At 43.4% G+C, this 12,829-nt stretch overlaps 1 protein-coding gene across 1 annotated transcript in view; it reads right to left on the bottom strand.

Moving 5' to 3' along the window:
- Positions 1–12,331, bottom strand: part of PANK1 (pantothenate kinase 1) — a 38,107-nt gene extending 25,776 nt beyond the window's left edge. Inside the window, exons 1-3 of the mRNA XM_014955879.1 lie at positions 12,168–12,331; positions 7,998–8,071; positions 7,628–7,746 (exon numbers count right to left, since the gene is read on the bottom strand). The gene's annotated coding sequence lies outside the window, so the exon portion shown is untranslated. The remainder of the gene's footprint in view (positions 1–7,627; positions 7,747–7,997; positions 8,072–12,167) is intronic.
- Positions 12,332–12,829: the final 498 nt, after the last annotated feature.

The following is a 12,829-nucleotide window of genomic DNA, read 5'->3' as shown; positions in this document are numbered from 1 at the left end:
CGCATCACCGGCGCCGGTCAGGGGTTTGTCCCGTTTCCAGGCGTTTCCGCCCCAGCGCAGAGGGAGCGGGGTGACCTTGAACGCGTCCCACCTCGGGCTCTCCTAGTCCCTCGGCTCTCCCGGCCCGGCCGGGATTTACCCCCCACACACACACATCCATGTGTGAAACCACATTTTCTGAATGAAACACATTCAGTTTCGGGCGGACACAACCCACAACCGGGCGGGCTGCAACTCCAAAAGAAACGCTCATTGAATTTGGCTCCGCGCACCAAGGTCATTTCTTTATAGGACCTGCCCCTCGCTCCACGGGCGACCGGCCTTAAAGTGAGGACAGGGCACAGCACGGCTCCTCCTCACCCCTAAAATTAGCACCAGACTCAGGCCCTCCGCTTTAAAACACCTACACCGCAAGGAGAGCTGTCCTGACCGCCCCCAGACAGGGACAGGGTATTCAGAAATGGCCTCGTTTGAGAGATATCGTGACATCCCACGCCTTGACTGGGACCAGAACGTCACATTTTGGTAACTGGGAGGAAGCCACAGCAAAAACACACAGGAGTGAAGCTGGGGAAACGAAGAAAGAATTTTTGAGAATGAAGAAAGAATTTTTGAGAACAAAGAACAAGTAAAATTTTCCTCCTCTTCAAAACCAGCAACCAACGTTCTCCAGATGATTAAAACACTCCAGATTTTCCTCATAGCCTCGTGCGTCGTAACTGCTGTAACTACCAGCCCCAAAACGTTCTGAGTTTTGTTTAATAGCTGTGAGGAACAGCCTGGGGAGAGCTGAGCCCCAGTTACAGCAAGGGGAAGGCATGGCCTAGACACCTTTCTGAGGTTCTTACCAATCTTTTCTTTCTAATTAAATAATTCTCTAATAATTTGCTGTATATATAGTGCAATTATTCCCAGGACAGCCATGGACTAGACCACGCTGAAGAGAAGGAGAAGGTCAGGAAAATACAATCTGAATCACGGACAAGTTCAGGGTCAGTGCAGACCAGTGGCATGTGACAGCCACAAATGTCACCTCAAATAATGCTGGGGAAAATATAAAAATGGAGAAAGGTTAAAGACCGTCCAAAGCAAGTGCCAGGTTTTATGCACAGGGACAGATTCACTTCTCAGTGTGGAAGTTTCCCCGATCTCATAAACCCTCCAGCAGAAATGGATGAAAACACTTTCCAAACTCTTTGTGTTGTGGAAAGATTAGGTTTCAAACCAATGTGCTGCTTTATCTAAACAATTTCAGACTCTGGTACTGATTAATATCACATGAACAGATTTCTGCACTGCAAAACACCCCATTTTTCATATTATTTTTGTTTACACTTGTTTAATTTTGGGATGGGCTTTTGGAAAGGTTTTACATACCCTCTTCGAGTTCGATTTCAGAATTCTTCAGCTCTTCCGCAACGTCAATTAAGACAAAGGGAATAAAATCAGAGTATATTTAATGTCTGCTGGGAAGGTAAGGGTTTTAAGGGAAGGAATCCCATGACCCTGCACTTGGCTTGGTTGAACTTCATGAGGTTTGCAGCTTGTTCCAAGTCAAGAACTAGGTGGCACATCCAACAGGCACCAGTGCAGTCAGGGCACGTGTGGCAGGGTCAGTCTCTAACACTGCTGGCACTGGGCTCAGAGCAGTGAAGCACCTGAAGTACCCTGCTAGAGTGACTCACTGCCTGAGACACACCCCACGGCACACATCCCATGGGTTATCCCATCCCTGCACTGTAGATTCCCAGCTTTCTGCCACCTCCATTTATTTGTTTATAAACACGGAGAGCCAGGCTGCAATTCTCTAACTCCATGAGTCAGCTGCAGCAAGATAATGACCACCTCGGGGTTAAGATCCTCTGCCACTGGATGCAAAGTGCTGTGCTCCAGCCCTTCCAGTTTCAAAACCAATGGAACTGAAAAAAAAAACCCCATAACCACAAAGACCAAACCACACAGAACCCCACCCTTCCAGGTGTGTTATCAGGCAACCTGGCCTGAAATTTTTAGGAACATACAAGGATTAGTTCCTCCTCCCTCGTTCTGTGGGGCTCCCGGATCCCTGGTCAAGGCCAAGCTAAAATAAGCATCAAGCAGGTGCAGCTCACATGGAAATCCATTAGCCAAGAGCCAAAAAAGTCTTACAGAGCACCAGTGCAATATAAAAATTGAAAATAAAGCAAATACAGTACAACCTAATAAATTAACGTAAAAATACTAACAGCATTCCTTGCAAGAAATCAGATACTGTTGATTTGATTTAGGTATAACACACATCAAAAGGAAAGTGCCAAGTCTAGGAGTCCAGTATTTCTTCCTAATTTCTTTTCAGAACTGGCAAAAAACCCTTACTTTTTTGGCATGTGCAGGACCTTCGGCAGACACATGTTTGAAATACATTATAATGCTCTTTTCCCCTTACTTTAAATCGCAGGGTGAGAAGAAGAACAGCCAAACATAACTGTATGATGACAAATCCCATAGGACAAACCAGCTCTAGAACTGTGTAGAATTCTCATCTGGAAAATGCAATGACAGAGAATTTAAAACAGGACCCAAAGGGCTTTGGTGTTCCCAGTGTGACCACCAGAAAGTGAAGCCTGACTACGACACCAGCCAGCACCAGCATCCTCCTTCCTTAGAGGGGACACCGACCGCAGATGACAGAGGAAGGGCATAAATTCCATCAGATGCCTAAATCCTTGCCAGATTGAGGCCAAGAAAGATTCTATTGAGCCCATCAGTTCCTTCCCTCCCCACCCACCTCCTGGTGCAGGCTCCCTCTGATTACACCTTCTGTGACACTTAAACTTGATTTACTGAAGAAAAGCCCCGTTTGCCTGCTCAGAGCTGAAGCTGGTGTGTCTCCAATGAGGGAGAGGAAGATGGGGAAAGGCGCCCTGTGTGAGCAGGAACTTTGCTTTGGTGGTCTCAGCAGCCCTCAGGAGGAACCTTCTCTCACTTCCCTGATGACAAAGAAGGCACAGACAGAACTCCTGAGTGCCCAGCTGAGTGTCCTCACAGGCAGTACAGATGCTACCTGGAAAGAATTATCTGGACTAGGACATGACAAATATCTAAACCCAATATCCTAGTCTGGGGATGAGAGTCAGAAGTCGTCTGACCAGCCTGCCCATCCCTGTGGCCATGCAGTTTCCCTCTGGCAGTTCAACAGTTTCCTTCTGGCAGTTCTGAGCTGAGGTTAGAGATTGTGGTTCCCTCGTTCATCCCAACCGAAAAAAACCCCAGGCAGCAGTCACAGAACAGCCAGAACCTCTTCCTTGGAAAGCCTTCCCTGCCAACACCTCTGGTTCTCCGTGTTCCCCAGACATCCCACCTCCACTTGCAGCTACATTTACTGGCCACAACTTTAACTGATCCCTGGCAGAGCTGGTGGTGCCCATCTTTTACAGCAAACAAAAAGCCTTCAGTGCCCTAGTTCAGACATTTCAAATAGAAGTCCCCAAATTAGTAAACATTTAAAATCTAGTCCTTGATTATTTCTTAGGAGTACAAGCCAGTGAAGATGAAGTAGGTGTCGGAGGTGAATCATCCTTTTTCCATGCCACAGTCTCTATTTTGCAGAGATTTTGTAACAAAGGAAAAGCCAGGTAACGGATTCAAACTATCAGGGATATAAAAAAGGTAAAAGTCTTCTTTCAAATACACTCCCCTTTGCCCCCATCCACTCTATCTGCCACCAAAGTATCTGGCTTACTGTACTGCTGTTTAACTATTGAACTTAAATATACAACATGTAACTGGAAAACATGCAAGTTCTCAACCCACCGATTGAGAAATACTGTTCATCATCACAAAAAAAAATAGAAATGATTGCAACAAGTAGCAGAGCATTTGGTAGAGAAAACCATGGCCTTTGCTCCTGACTGCTTCCCCATGGCCAATTACCTTCACATGTGTATTCAGACTCATTTTGCTTGGCTGAATGTGTAGGAAGTGCCCAGCACAGGGCAGAAACAACACACAGCTTTGATTTTCCTTCTTCCAAACTAGGCCACAGATGGGAATGAGTGTAAATGGGAAATAGACACAGCGTTGGTACCTCTCCTCATAGGGCAGAAACAACACACAGCTTTGATTTTCCTTCTTCCAAACTAGGCCACAGATGGGAATGAGCGTAAATGGGAAATAGACACAGTGTTGGTACCTCTCCTCAACCCCCCCCAGCAGCAGGCGCCTGGGTCTGGATGCGCATTTAAGCACGGGGTTAAGTCCAAACACCACAAATAATCTGGATGTAAAACTTTTGTACTTGAACAATATGACTTTGCTTTCAGAGAGATAAGCCAAAGATTTGTTTAGGGTTTTGATGCTGCAAAAACATTCAATATGTCCTTGTGAGATTAAGCTGAAACCACAGACAACAAAACTCATACGCTAATCTTGATATAAATATCTTTTTTATCCATGTTTGCAAAGAATTAGAGACTTGTGTAGGAAGGGGCTGTGCTATAAATGACAAATTTGTTCCTAAAGGCTCCAACTACCTAGTACCAAAGAAGGGAAACAACAGAACAGGAGGCTAACACTGGGCTGGTTTGCTGTAGCTACATCCTCTGGTATTTCGGGGACTGGTGACCTTTCAGAGTAAATATTACAGTGAAGAGTTTGTCCTGTGCAATGCCTTTTGTTTTGTTCACGAGGCCAATTTAGAGCTTTCAGGTTTTTACAAGGTCAATATAAACTATGTACACACACACAAAAAAAAGAAAAACAGAACTATAATCATAGACTTCTGTCCTCTCATTTGATACGCTGTGAAAAAAACCCAAAAGAAAGTAATGTCCAGGGTCTGTCCTGCACAGAAGGCAACTTGTGTTTCACTGCAGGAATCTCAGTGTCACCAAAATATTTGTTTTCTTGTAATAAAATGTAACTAGCAGAAACACAAACTTGGTCTAATGGGAATTTAAGACTCAAACAGACCATCTGGGTCATCAAAACAAGTTCTTTGAATCAATGATTAACCTGAAAGGGTCTAAGAAACAAACATTTCTGTTACCCTGTAACACAGGACTGAACACCTTGGGACCAAAGCACCACTTTGACACTCACACCTCAAGTCCTAATTATACACATCTACTGTTCTTTCTACCCAAGAATGGTAAATCAGACTCCTCAATCTCATGAACACTGCTAGCCAAATTTGACACATTTAGCCTTATTTTTGACATGGGAGTCAGATAAAAGAAGCTACCCAGTTACTTTTGGTGCCAGCCATTTCAACCATGGGGAGACAAAAGACACGCATCGTGTACCTCTGTACAACAGGAGACAAAGATACCATTTTTGTTTACCAAAGCCTTATCCAAAACCATATCCACTAAAAACAAAACTGATAGGGCTAAGATATCAATCTCTCCTACTTTTTGCCCGACTGCTCTAAAAGTAATAAGCACCAATTGATTTGCTTTTCCTCCATTTATAAAAGTGACTTACAACACCAAAGGAGACATGTAGCTTATCTTCACTCCATTTCCTCCTGGAAGGAAAGGAGAAGAAAAACCAAAGCGAACAAGCAGATAAGCCCAGAGGAAGGTGCAGCCACCCCAGCAGATGAAAATGCTGCTGCAGGGGTCACCAGGCGTCCCTGGGCAAGGACTGCAAATAAGAGAATCCCCACAAATGACACAACATTCACAGCCACAACTGAAACCCCGTATAAACTGGAACTGATACGCCTGACCTAAAATCCTAAACCAATAAAAGCCGTCTGATTTACGACCTCCTCCTTATTGACAGTTTTCAGACCTTAGATCCTCCCAGAACATATAAATTAAACACCACCTACATAAACCAAATCGTTTGCAGAGTGGATTCATTCCCACGTTCTCCCAGAACATATAAATTAAACACCACCTACATAAACCAAGTCGTTTGCAGAGTGGATTCATTCCCATTGAGGCAAATGCAAACAGCACTGGATTGACACATCACCACTGTTTTCACAGGATTAGCAAAGACTACCTGATTAATGAAAACATAATTTAAAAAAAAAAAAAAAAAAAAAAAAAAAAGCTCTCTTTCCTGCAGAGAGAAATCGGGCTGGAACCCTAGTTTCAGTGAACTAAAAAGTCTGTGGTTAAAATAGAAAAATGCAATTCTCCCCCCTATTAACCAGCCAAGTAGAAATTTGATGATAAGTAGACTGATCTCAGTCACAGCACAGACTGGCCTAAGGAAAAAGGAAGATGACATTCACATAGTTCTGAATTTAAACACTTTGCACTTCCATAGTGCTCTGTACCCACAGATCTTCAGACACTTCACCAACTGTGAAGAACTGCTCTTCTCACCTCCCATTTAAAGGAACAAAAGCAACAATGCTAAAACAAGAAGTAGTGAGAGAGCTGAGAAGGGACTTGCAGACAGGTTTTGCCTCCAAACTAAAACCCGTATTTGGATCAGTCTGACCCAAACCAGAAGTTAAAATACCCATGCCCCTCAACGGGAAAATTTAGTTGCAGTCATTTTCAGATTGTTAACTCGTTTGCCTGGCCAGGGGCAGTGCTGTATTAGAAAGCTGAAAGACTTCTGTTTGAAAAACATCAGAATATCTTAATTTTCTTAACAAGATTCCTCATTTTTCTCAGCCAATCATAGATTCAAGACACAGCTTCAGTTCCCCAGAAGTTACAACCTCAGCAAAATTGGGTAGAAATCTAACGATGCTTCGGGTTGGCCAATTAGCAGTCAAACCTAGATTTCATCAGGCAGAACAAGCTGTCTCTGATATGGCAGGGCCCTGGAAAGACTCCTCCTTCCTGCTGCTCATTGAAAACAGGATCCATTTCGATTAAGAACACAAATAAAAAACCCACCCCTGCTTGCAGTTGCAGCAAATTAACTCATCAATATCAGCTTCCCTTGTTGAAGCTCCCTTGGCCCATTAGAAACATGTTTTCACGTCACTGACATTTTGCTGTTCTGCTTGTAGAATTCAGTGAAAAGCATGTACATAAAGTTATGTCATTTGGCTGTCACCAGCATGATCAAAGTTCTGGGCACAGAGGTTATTGACCTCAAATCACGCTGTTTGAAGTCCTTGTTTGAAATTATTTGTTATTCTCTACGTCAATAGTTATTTAATCTATTGTTTACTATATTTACAATGGAACAAAATAAATAAATAGAAAGTACTACTTAAGACTACAGTTTTCTTAAGTAGTCCTCCTGTCCCAGTGCAGGAGTAATTTCAGCTGTACTAGCAAACAGCCTGCTTTTTTAGAGTAGGGATGTATAGGCATCTGCAACAAACATCAATGATTTCTAATGTCACTAGAAACTTCAACTCTCAGTTAAAGAATCATAGTTGGGAAACATGAAGATCTCACTGAAATGTGCCAGAGTGTCCCCTCCATTCCTTCAGCTGGGAATCCTTCAGGACTATTACAATGAAATAGTGTTCCACATTTTCATTGCCTGATGACTGGCCAACATGGAGGTAACACCTGACTTGTTTAGGAAAGAGGATACATAGAGCCAAATGAAACTGGATCCCCGGCAAGCAGTGACACTGAACTTTGATATGAGTTAATAATCCAGAGGAAGAACGGGAACAAAGGGAACCGGGGGGAAAGGGGAAGATGAGCAATGGACTTGCCTAATAAAAGGCCAGTGATCCCAAGTTTGAGGTCTGTGTTCTCTTCCCATCATTGGCAGGCGTCGGCATTAGCTGTCGTTTCATCAGCTCAGCCCCACATTGTGATACCACCTTCCAAACTGCAGCCAGGGAGAAGGGCAGGGAGAGAAAAAGAAACAAAACAGAGAGGGTTACAGCCAACAACATGGTACTACAACCATCCCAAGCCAAGATGGCATGGAGCTTCCCATCGTCCCCATATCAATAACATTCTCAATAATACTCATCAACCAATTTATTAAGAATTCTGAGGTGAAACGTTTATTCACAGGAACATTCCTGTGGTGAGGCTTTAATAAATCACAGTTCATGGAGAGAAAGAAATACATACCACATCAGTTCACTGCTGAGACTCTTAGTGGCCATGGCTCCTTTCGAGACCCAGTAACTTGCTACACCATCCACCTGAAAAGGAAAACAAAAAAGCACATTAAAAAATGTGGCATGTGTAACACATCCTCGAGCAGCACCGTGGCAGAACTTGCAGGGTACAGCTACGTTTGTTATACCTGAAATCCAGCCTCATGTTTATTTGTAACAGCAATAGCCATCTGATTAAAACAATAATAAAACTACAGCATCTATTCCTGAGTCATTTTTCTTGGATAATTAATTTGCCAAGTGCATGAGTCACCCAGTTAGAAATGATTTAGAGAATGACTCATTTCTAACTTTATACTATACTAATACTATCCTTAAAATAAAAGGATTCCTCCCTTACCCCTAAATTGTTGCATGTTTTAGTTCTTTTCACAATACCAAAATCTGCTTTACATAGACTATTTGGATTAATTTCTGGAATAATTATCTTCATTTTATAATGCCATTCACCCAGAAAGATCTGATGGTGCTTTATAAACGCGTGTGTGTGCTTCAGTGCCCCCACATACGTGATGAAGTGTGGTAGCACGACTTGGCATCACCACACAAAAGCACCTGAGGAACTGCAGGCAGGTCCTGCAATCTGCTGAGGCAGCAACGGGCAACTCAGGTGCACAAACCCCAGTAACTAATGATGGGATTCCACCATTTACATCTCAGTTTTGGGGTTTATTCTGAGTATGGAGGGTCGGATCAGCCAGAGCTTGGTAACACCCAGCATTTCAGTGGAAAGGTTTCCATTTCTTCAGCTCTCAGGTGCCAGCAGCCTTTCGGTGGGGAAGCCTGGCCTCTTGCAAAACGCTGCCTGTCCCCGGGCTGCAGCGTGTTGTGACAACATGGGGCAGGGCAGTGCCAAACTGAGAACTGCATTTGGAGCTATGTTTGGAAATCCTCCCTATCTCCGCTCTGCAAGTCTGGATGTGCCCGAAGGCTGCCATCCAGCCCAGCCACCTGCCTCTTTGACTCCTTGCTCAAGAACTGCCAGAGAGGCAACTCCATGGGCCATGGAGCCCACCTACGACGGCCCGACAGAAAAGACACAGCCCTGCCCCTCTGTCCCACCAGCACTGCTGCCCATCTTCTGCTCTCCCACCTCTTCTTTGGCTATGGAGAGCTACTTGTTGATTTGGCTGGAAATAACGGTGTAAGAATGTGTTACAAATATTAGCTGCTTATTAATCGGAAGCACCTGAGACTTCAAGAGATTTCTTCATCTTTTATAGAATGATAGAATTGGCCAGGTTGGAAGGGATCTTTCAGATCATCAAGTCTGAAGGGACCTTTCAACCATCAACCCAGCACTGCCCAAACCACCCCTGACCCATGTCCCTCAGCACCACCTCTGCCCAGCTTTTAAATCCCTCCAGGGATGGTGACTCCACCACTGCCCTGGGCAGCCTCTTCCAATGCTTAATAACCCTTTCAGTACAAATTTTTTTCCTAATATCCATCCTAAACGTCCTCTGACACAACTTGAGGCCATTTCTTCTTGTCCCATTGCCTGTTCCTTGGGAGAAGAGACCGACCCCCCCCTGGCTACACCCTCCTTTCAGGGAGTTGTGGAGAGCGAACATCATCTGCTGGTTCACTTTGAGGTAAAAAGACTGTGTTTCTCTCCCAGGGCTGCAAAGAGCACTGTAGTCCGACTGCACAGCACCAATACAGGCTCTTCTTTTCAGGAGCATGACTTCATTCTGGGCAGGACAGATGTCTAGCATCTATTATGGTCCCTGCCTTCTGTTTTTCCTGCAGCATGGGCAGTGCCCAGCCTGAAATACTAATAAAAATAAATGCTTAAAAAAGAAAAAGAAAAAGATGAACTCAGACCAAAACAGGAAACGCCCTGGGCCACTTGCTATTGTCAAAGAGCCATTATTTTTGAGTCCTTTAGAGATAAGTCACTGGTTAAGAAATTTGTTTCCTAAATGCTCATGCCTTGCCCTGTTATGGGCTGTAGGATAACCCTGTCACCCAATACTAGACATTCATTTTGATACCTAAAGTAAGAGGCTACTGCAGAGAGCGAGGTGCCTCCGGAGGGTGATTCCCTTTAGATTGCTTAGCTGTACCCTGCAGCGTAACCCCACTTCCAGCACAAGAATTTAACTTAGGCCTGAAAGTACTCTAAGCATTTCTCTCCTCTGGCTCTGCAGGAAGTCCAAGGTGGAACATGTGAAGGTCAGTGGCGTGGTCCCGCTCGAATCGCATCTTCACAGGAGTTCAAGGAGAAGCCCCGAGTGCCCCAAGCCCTGACGACACCCCGAGGAACGGGACATAATGTCAGGGAGAGACACTGGTGTCTGAGGTCAAGGCAGCTGACACTTGCCAAGAGTAAAAGCAGCTCCGTCCCAGGCAGCAGAGCCAGCAGCTGAGTAACACCACACTGACACACTGCCATGGCTACGCCGTAACGGATCCTGCTCCTCGGATTCAGCCCATGTTACACCAGCATTGAGCCTGCTGCTCTTGAACCACATCTTTGTGAGACACCTTATATTTTTTGAGACACAGAAGTGTCCAGTCTTCTGGCTTCTACCCAGAACTTAGATATATCTATGTGCACACACTCTCCTTAGTGGAAATCTTTCCGTTTCTTCAGCTCTCAGCTATGTATCTGAGAGAGATTTAGACATGTCTTGGCCAGTTTCCCTATTTCAGAATTGCATTACTCCAGATATATACTTACTTCATGTTCCAATTTATTTATCTTGTTAAGTTTCTAGTAAGATGACAGAGCAACAGTTGAGAATGTAACTATCAACAGAATGTCTTTGGTAAAATTTTCTGGGGCTGTTCTGAGGCTCTGGGACCATTAGACAGCTATTCACAGCCTCTATTTTATGTAACACCACAAAAGAAGAAACAGCATTCTCAAAAAAGTAATCATAAGGATTAAAGCTTGAATTTCTTGCACCATGAAGAATTTCCAAAAACAGCCTGGAACTGAAATAAAACTTCTGAAACCTCAGTTGTAGTAAAACTCTAACATGTGTTTCATTTTAGGAAAGTCAGCCCTGAGATTTTACTTTTAAATTATGGTTACCCATGTTGGTATTTATACAGCTCTGTGGATGATTGAAATGGAATCAACAACACATGGAGAGAAATAAAGTTTGACTAATAAGATTTGGAATTTATCCCCAGCCCTTAACCTGGAGGTTACAAGCTAACACGCCGTCTGCAGAGAAAATAATTAACATGGTGTATGGCAAAAAGTGGCAACGGGCCTAATCCCAGACGTGGAGCTAAAATGATATTATCCAAATATTTGCAGAACTTAGGCACAAGTTTAGAAACAAAAAAAAGAAGCAAAAACCAAGGGGCATTTCAGGGAACCAAATGGAGGTTGGATACACAGTTCAAAGACACCTCATGAAATATAAGCAGCACGTATAATGAACATTTTCTGAAGTAGCCAACGTCCCTGGACTGTGTCTGTCCTCCTGTATTAACACCACTACCTCATTTCTAAGGACATAAGGAGCTGAAATCCATAGGAAAACTAGGATGCAAGATTCTGGGCAGGTGAAAACAGGGGCAAAACTCATCCTGACTTCTCGAAGTACATGATTCCATTTGTTATTCCAGCTGTAGAGCCATCACTAACAGCGTGTCCTGAGACTTTAGGGTCATGGTGAGTAGGAGGAAAGAGTATTACACACCCAGGCAATACCCATCAGTCTTTCTGCTTGGGGGTTCTCTGGCAAAATTGCCAATTCTGGGATTACCAGTAGCTCAAAAATGCCAGATTCATCATGATCACAACCTGAAGTGAGACAGGGTGCTGGGCCTGGCTGAGGTGGAGGGAATTTTCTGGGGCACATCACAAATCCTCCTGAAACTATATTCAACCAGTTCTCTGGAAAAGCCATCTATGCAGATTTGTTCTTAAAAATAATAAGACAGCACACAATTTAAGTGGTCATCTTTTCTTGTATAAATACACTTTCAAAAACAAACCTTTGACTGTATACTCCTTAAATATTTGTTTTGTTATTTATAACACATATCTTAAACACCTGATAACTACAGTATTCACTACATGACCATGAATCAGACAAAGCAGCTGATGCAATTTTTAGGACAAATACTTGTGTCACAATGTGAAAACAGTTCTTACCATTTTCTCCCATGGAGGCCACTTTTGCTGTTACATTGACTAACAGATATAGTGGGGTTTGGCCGGATCAGCTGCCTCACATCTAAATGCTTCAGCCCCTTTCAGCAATAAAGCAGCAAAATTCTTAGTCATCACTGGTGATCTTGTAGCATCTGCTGCCAGAGTTAGAGAAAGACCCTAGAAAAGGCAGAAAGAAAAAAGAAAAGTAGATTGTTTTTTGCCCTCCAGTTAGTAAAGCTTCAGTTCCTTTGGTATTAAAACATATATAAATATAAATATACACACAAACGTGCACAAAATATTTCTCAATTATTATTCATCTTGAGAGCCTATTAAATTTTACTCCAAACTGGCAGTTTCATTGAGTAGCGTATATCATGGAAACATTTAAGAAACATATTTTATCATCATTTATGCTGTGATGATGTTCAAAAGCCCCTGTGAGGTTAGGAATCCCACTGTATCAGGAAAACATGAGTACAACTGCCTAATGGAGGGCCCTAATGATCCTGCTTTGAAAAGCTTCCTGTTCATAATAACGGAAGATTTAACCGTGGATGGGTGGGTGGGTGAAGAAAATACACAGCACAGCAATACTGGAGAGAAAATAAACTGGATTACTAATTCCTCAGAATATCCAAGCCATTCACTTGCTTTAGTTG

The sequence above is a fragment of the Calidris pugnax genome, unplaced genomic scaffold, assembly GCF_001431845.1.
Source record: "Calidris pugnax isolate Ruff unplaced genomic scaffold, ASM143184v1 scaffold287, whole genome shotgun sequence".
Taxonomy (NCBI): domain Eukaryota; kingdom Metazoa; phylum Chordata; class Aves; order Charadriiformes; family Scolopacidae; genus Calidris; species Calidris pugnax.
Note: the sequence above shows the minus strand (reverse complement) of the source record. Positions and strands in the feature narration are given on the sequence as shown.